Raw genomic sequence first — 7500 nt, 5'->3', positions numbered from 1 at the left:
GGTGACGGTGGGTTTCGAAACGGCACGTCACCCGCGGAGTGCCTGGAGTGCCACACCTGGCCCTGGGGCGATGCTCGTGGCACGATGCGCGGCGCGGGCGAGAGGAGGGGGAAGGGGGGACTAATATATACATTCGTACATTAGCAAAGGGGGAATGAGGAATAGAGGAAAAAGATAGATAGATAAACAGTGAATAGATAGACAGACAGACAGGTAGACAGCTAGAAAGAGATAGACAGAAAGATAAAGAAAGATAAATATAGAGATAAAGAAGAGAGAGGTGGAGAGATAAAAGAGAGATAAAGAGAGAGAACAGCGAGAGACAGCGACAGACAAGCCGACCGAGAGAGGATAGGGGAAGAGTGGGAGCGAGAGATAAAAAAGCGACGCGAGTATATATTCCCGCATCAGATGGCTCCGCACCACCGCATATTCCCTCCTAAAACCACAGCGTAACTTCTTCCGAGAGAGTCAGACCCGAGATGAGAGTGAGAGAGCGAGAGAGAGAGAGAGAGAGAGAGAGAGAGAGAGAGAGAGAGGGAGAGAGAGAGAGAGGAAGAGAGAGAGAGAGAGAGAATGAAATAGAGAGAGAGAGAGAGAGAGAGAGAGAGAGAGAGAGAGAGAGAGAGAGAGAGAGAGAGAGAGAGAGAGAGAGAGAGAGAGAGAAAGAGAGAGAGAGAGAGAGAGAAGAGTGCACTGTAAGTCTAAAACAAATTGGCTCATTACCTTAGGTTGCGAAATCAAAATTGCTTTTACGACTATGACTATGCCCGTACCCTCCCCCCTTCCCCCTCCCCTCGCCCTATATATAAAGAGAAAGAAAAAAGTAACAAAAGCTTCCTCCCCCCCCCAACACACACACATTCATGGCGTAACCCACGTGCCCCATGCCCTTTCTCCCTCCCCCCTCCCCCTATTTCCCATTTCCCTCGCCCCCTCGCCCCCCCCCCCCTTCGTTCCTCCCACCTCTGGCATCCCCCACATTCTCCGCCACCCCATACACCCCTACACAATGCCCCTCCCCCTCCCGCTGCTGCTCCTCCTCCCCCTCCTCTTCCTCTTCTTCCTTCTCCTCCTCCTCCTTTCCTTCCTACTCCTCCCCTCCAACGCCCTACCAACCTCTGCCTTAACCTCCCCCAGTCCAGTCTCTACCCCCTAACCAGAGCCCCTCTCCTCCCTCCTCTCCCTTTCCCTCCCTCCTCTACCCTCCCCTCCCTCTCCTCCCTCCTCTCCTCCCTCCTCTCCCCTCCCTCCTCTCCCCTCCCCTCCCCACCCCCCCTCGCATCACCCCCCCTCACCTTCCCTACCCCTCCTCCTCCTCTCAAGTGACTCGGCGTAGAAGAGTCATAAATCTTGAATCGCTGAAGAGGCGAAGCGGGGACTCAGGCATCTGGCGTCACGTGACCTCTCACAACTCAAAACGCTTTTCAGGTGCAGATGGAGAAGGAGAGAGAGAGAGAGAGAGAGAGAGAGAGAGAGAGAGAGAGAGAGAGAGAGAGAGAGAGAGAGAGAGAGAGAGAGAGAGAGAGAGAGAGAAACAAAAAACAAAACAAAAAAGAAATTACGAATAAAAAAGGCGTAATAAAGAAATGAAAGACAAAAAATAAAAAGGTTGGAGGATTGGAGTGTACGGGATGGTGGAGGAAGGGGGTGGGGGGTAGGGTGGTTGAATGAATGAACAAACTCTCTCTCTATTACATTCCACATCAAACAAACAAACAAACAAACAAAACATACACACACTCCAAAAAAAACAATAAAACATAAGTGAATAACTACCATTAATTAGCCAATAAGAATAAATAAATAGGTAATGAAAAACATCTATTAAGAAAAAAGCACAAAAGTCGTTAGCCTATTAGCGCGCCGAACGACCTGATGGCATCGTTTCGCTTCAATTCCTTGCTTCTCGTCACGCTAACATTTCGGGACCCTAATCTTCGCCTCGGACTGTCCATCATTCATCTATTTTTTCTTTCTTTTTTTCTCTCTGCTTCTTCTTCTTTTGATATCTTCTCTTCTCTTCTCTTCGTTTTTTCCCCCATTTCCTCGTTTTCTTTTATTTTCTATTAGCTCCACTTCACTTCTTTCTCCTCTTTTTCCTTTCTTTACACCCTATTTCCTTCTCCCTTTCCCTTCAGCACCGTGCCCCCCCCCCCCCCGCCCCAAACAACCCCACCTCCCCCCCCACGTTTCTTCCCCTCACTTCACTTCCCTCCCCAACCCGCCCTCCTCCAACGCTGCATTGGGGCAAACGACTCCTCCTCACGCCCGCCCGCCCGCCTGCCCGCCCGCATAATCTCCCTTCAAGGCTGGCCTCATCCCGACGCCCCAACCTCGGCCAATCTCCTTCTCTCTCTCTCTCTCTCTCTATCTCTCTCTCTCTCTCTCTCTCTCTCTCTCTCTCTCTTGCCTCGCCGCCTCGCCCACCCACCTCGACCGCCGCAGGTGTGGGACACGGGCGGGGTAAGGGATGGGGGGAGGGTGGGGAGGGGGAGAAGGAAGGGGGAAGGGGGAAGGGGGATGGGGAAGGGGAAGGAGAAGGGATAAGGGATGGGGTGGGGAGGGGGAGAAGGTAGGGGATGGGGATGGGATGGGGAAGGGATAAGGGATGGGGAGGGGAGAGGGAGAAGGTAGGAGATGGGGAGGGGTTAGGAAGGGGATGGGGAGGGGGGAAGGAAAGGGGGTTGGGGTAGGGGCAGGACAAGCGGGATGGGGAATGGGGAGGAGATGAGCATGAAGAAGGAGGAATGGGGATAGGAGATGAGGGAAAAAACGGGACATGGAGGGGAGGGAATAAAGGGGAAGGGAGGCGGATATTATTGAATGGGGAAGGGCCAAGGCTAATAGAACTGGGGAAGAAGGATGGGGTACGAGAGAAGGGGAAGGGAGATGGGAGGAGGGCAGGGGAAAGGAGAAAGAGAGAAAGGGAGAATGAGAGAGAGAGAAAAAGAGAAAAAGAGAGAAAGAGAGAGAGAAAGAGAAAGAAAGAAAGAGACAGAAGACCGAAAAATCAGAAAACAAAAATCCCCCCAAAATAAAATCCACACGCAACTATAACCTAAAATCCACAATCCACAAAATGGGCAAAACCGCTGGCTAAAAACAAGCATGACTCGCAGCCATAAACAAACACCCAAATCATGTTTACGGTCCATAAGGCTTCGAAAGACTTCCGACTTGCCACAACGAGGAGGGGGGGAGGGGAGAGGGGAGGAGGGGAGAGGAAGGGAGTGAGGGAGGGGAGGGGAAGGGAGTGAGTGAGGGGAGGGGAAGGGAGTGAGGGAGGGGAGGGGAAGGGAGGGGAAGGGAGTGAGGGAAGGGAGGGGAGGGGAGGGGAGGAGAGTGAGAGAGGGGAGGGAAGGGAGTGGGGGAGGGGAGGGGAAGGGAGTGAGGGAGGGGAGGGAAAGGGAGTGAGGGAGGGGAGGGGAAGGGAGTGAGGGAGGGGAGGGGAAGGGAGTGAGGGAGGAGAGGAGTGGGGGAGTAGGAATGGAAGGAGAGGTGGAGGGGGGAGGGTAGAGTAGTGGAGGGTAGAGTAGTGGAGGGAGGAGTGGGGGAGTAAGAAAGGACGGAGGGGTGGAGGGGAAGTGGGGGGGGGGGCAGAAAAGAAGGGTAGGGAGGAGGAAAGAGAAGGCAGGAGTGAGGGAGGGGATGAGAGGATGAGAGGAGAATAAAGCGGAGAACAGAGAAGGGAGGGGAGAAGAGAGGAAAGAGTGAACAAACAAAGAAATAGGAAAGAGGGAGGGAGGGAGGGAGGGAGGGAGGGAGGGAGGAAGGGGAAGAAACCTTGAAAATAGTCTCAATTTATGAAGGAAATAGATTACGCGGGAATGAAGAAATTACGATCGAGGGAGAAGCAGAACGAGAGCGAACAGACACAAAAGAAGGGGGGGGGAGGAGAATATTAAAACGCGCGCTAACTGAAAATAAAAAAAAAGAGAATGAGAGAGAAAACACTGCGATGAAAGACGCGAAAGAATGGAAGACTAAACTAGAAATATCACAAATATCACAAATCCATCGCTAAATCTCAAAAAAGGAGCCGAGGTAATACAAAGAGCCATGGGAAGAGGAGAGAAAGAGAAGAGAAAGAAAGAAAGAGAAAGAGAAAAAGAGAAGAGGAGAGAAAGAGAAGAGAGAGAAAGAGAAGGGAGGGAAGGAGGAGGAGGAGGAGGAGGAGGAGGAGGAGGAGGAGGAGGAAGGAGGAAGAAAAAGACAATTAAGAAGACGAAGAAAAAAAAGACAAAGGATAAGGAGGGGAGGACGAGGACGAAGAGAAGCAGGAGAAAGGAGAGGATATAAAGAAAGAAGACAAGCAAAAGTTGGAAGAATGAGGAGGAAGAAGCAGGAGGAGGAAGAGTAGAAAGAAGAAAAAGACACAGGAGGGGGGAAGAAGAGAACCAGGAGGAGGAGAAAGAAGCCGAGAAAGCAGAGAATCAAGGGAATTAAGAGGAGGAGAAGGAGGAGAAGGAGGAGGAAGAGGAGGAGGAGGTTGAGGAGGAGGAGGAGGAGGAGGAGGAGGAAAGAGGAAGGGTTCACGCGAGTCAGACGTCGGATGACGGGGAACTCAGGGGCAGGAATGCAAATTGCTTATCGTGCTGGGAGACTCGGCTAACTCACGCGAGTTCAGAGGGGGAGGGGGAGGGGGGAGGGGGGAGAGGGGAATGGGAAGGGGAGGGGGGAGAGGGGGAGGGGGAGGGGGAGGAGAGGAGGGAGGGGAAAAGAAGGGGGAAGGGGAAGGGGAAGAGGGGGAGGAAATGGAAAGGGAAGGGGAATGGAGGAGGGAGGAGAGGAAGGAGGGAGGAGAGGAAGGAGGGAGGAGAGGAAGGAGGGAGGAGAGGAAGGAGGGAGGAGAGGAAGGAGGGAGGGGAAGGGGAATGGGGAGGGGAAGTAGCAAGGGGAATGAGAAGGGGAAGGAGAGAGGGGAGAGGCAGGAGAATGGAGGAGGAAGGGGAAAGGGGAGAGGAAATGGAAGTAAAGGGAATAGTGGAGGGAGAAAGGGAAGTTGGAGGGAAAGAGGGAGGGAATGAGGGAGGGGAAGAGGGAGGGGGCGAGGAAAAGGAGGCGGAGGGGAGTGGGGGAGGGGGACCAGCTGTTTGGTATTTATGATGGTCGTCATGGTGGGTGTGTGGTGGTTAGGGGTATGGTGTTTTGCGGCCGAGGATGTGATGCTTTTAATCGCCCGAGCCGGCTCGTTTACGGCCCTCGTTTGGAGGCGGAGCGTGGGCAAAGAACGTCTTTTGGAATTAGACATAATAAAGAGGCTAATTACCAGCGTGCGATAACGGGCCAATCTAGTTGCGATTACGACTTCTTGAATGGCCAACAGAATGCGAAGAGGATGGTTAATACCGTCAGCCAGTCCTTAACGACCCGGCACTGCCAGGAAACACACAAGCAAGCAAAAACGCCAATTGCTGTCGATTATGATGACCAGCGCCAACGAGGGGAAAAAGGCGACCGCTGCCACGTCCCGGCAGCGGCGGCGCGGCGGCGGCGCGGCGGCAGTCAGCCCTTGACCCACAGCGGTTCAGCGAGGCCTTTTTCCGTCGAGTCGCGGGGGCTGGCCCTACGGTACCAGCGGCCGCCGTAACGAGAGCAACGGTAGCGCAGAGGGCGGGTGGGGGAGGGCGACGGAGATGGGCGGGGAAGGTCAGGCTTCCGCTCTCGCTCGAAATATGGGCGTGAGGGTGATTGCGAAGGGGCGTCCCCCCTCCCCCCCGGGCGCGAGAACCACCGGTCACGACGGGCGCTCGTAACGGCGCGCCCTTGCAGCGCCCGCGACGCAACAGCGACACGTCTCCGCCTCAGAATCGATGTTGCAAATCTATAGAAACGCTCGGCGCGGATCACGCGAAACGGCCCATTGTTATCGCCTGGCAACAATGGCGCCGGGTACGTGTTCGGAAACCTGCAACGGTCTTTCGTTGAGAGGCCGAGCGATGGCGAGGCGCGAGTGCACGATAAACGCGGTGAAAGTACGAGTGTTTGGGGGCTCTTGGCACGACGAGCGCTCCGCCACGACGACAAGGAATGCACGGCGAAAAACGTTCGGGGAAAAAAACAGCGCCAAAGAGGTCGGAATGGCGGGGCTCCGAACGCGGCGAAAATGCCTCGGAAGCGGCGTCGTAATGGCCGCCGCGATGACAACAACGCGCTAACTCGCTCGCTCGCTCCGCTGCCATCACGCCCGAGTGTTTTTCTCGCTCAACCGCTATCTTTTGACGGGGAAATAACCGAGCGAAATTTGTGAATGGAGCTCATTTACGTCAATGCCTCCCCGCCCGTTGGGCTCAGGGGCGGGTTCGCGAAACGGCGAACTTTTCACTCTCTCGAGATATATCATTAATCAAAAAATACCAACAACAATGACATCAGCAATAATAATCATGATAGAAAAATATAAAGGCGCCTCGAAAAGCCCAAAACAGCACAGCTAAAGCCAAGCACAGGCAGAGACGAATCAGGTTTTGGATCCGTCCTTCCTTTGTGTTGAAATTCCCAGTCGCGAGCTGAGCCGCGTCCCGCCCGCCCGTCTGGATCCTTGTGGGAAGGCCGCCGCCGGGCCATGGGCGGAGACGGGTCGCCGGCTGTCGTGGGCGGCCAGGACAAACACACGAGACGGGCGTGGGTGCATTGGGCGTCGTGCACCAAGGCGGCCCTGAATGGCTAGCTGGCTATTACCGACGTACACTGATAAGGAGTGTGTGTTTAGGGTGTAAGTACAAGCGCGCGAGGCGTGCGTGTAAAATCCAAGGACTATAAACGTGTATTGGGAAGTCTCCGGTAACTATGTGTGTGTGTGTGTGTGTGTGTGTGTGTGTGTGTGTGTGTGTGTGTGTGTGTGTGTGTGTGTGTGTGTGTGTGTGTGTGTGTGTGTGTGACATTATGCTCATATGTCCGTGTATATGAACCCGCCTGTCTCTGTTCCTCTGCCTGACACTCCTTCCTGACACAAGGCCCACGACAGACATACCACAGGCAGGCAAGGAGTAAGGGAGGGGAAGGGGCAGAGCTGGAGGCGAGGCTGCGGGAGAGGGAGCGGGTCACACAGAGCAGAGAGGAACGAGCTGGGAGGAGAGCAGAGAGGAGCGAGCGGGATGACGGTAGTGAACAGAGGGGCGAGGAGAGAGGAGAGAGAGGGACGGACAGGGAGGAGAGTAGTGAGCGGACAGGGAACCAGCAGGAAGGTGAACGGGGTGCAGGGAGGAGAGGAGAGTAAGGAGGAAAAGGGAATGAGCTGAAGGAGGAGAGCATGAAGCAGGAACGAGACGAGTGAGTAGACAAAAACGAGCAGAGGACAGCCAGCATCGAGCCGAGAGCAGCGAGCGAAAGGAAGGAGGAGGAGGAGGAGGAGGAAGAAGACGAAAAAGAAGAAGAAGAAGAAGAGGAGAGGAGAAGAAGAAGAAGAGGAGGAGAGGTGGAGAAGAAGAAGAAGAAGAAGAAGAGGAGGAGGAGGAGAAGAAGGAGGAGGGGGTGTATATCCTCCGTCGCCGCCAG

This window comes from Penaeus chinensis, chromosome 19 (assembly GCF_019202785.1).
Source record: "Penaeus chinensis breed Huanghai No. 1 chromosome 19, ASM1920278v2, whole genome shotgun sequence".
Classification (NCBI taxonomy): domain Eukaryota; kingdom Metazoa; phylum Arthropoda; class Malacostraca; order Decapoda; family Penaeidae; genus Penaeus; species Penaeus chinensis.
Note: the sequence above shows the minus strand (reverse complement) of the source record.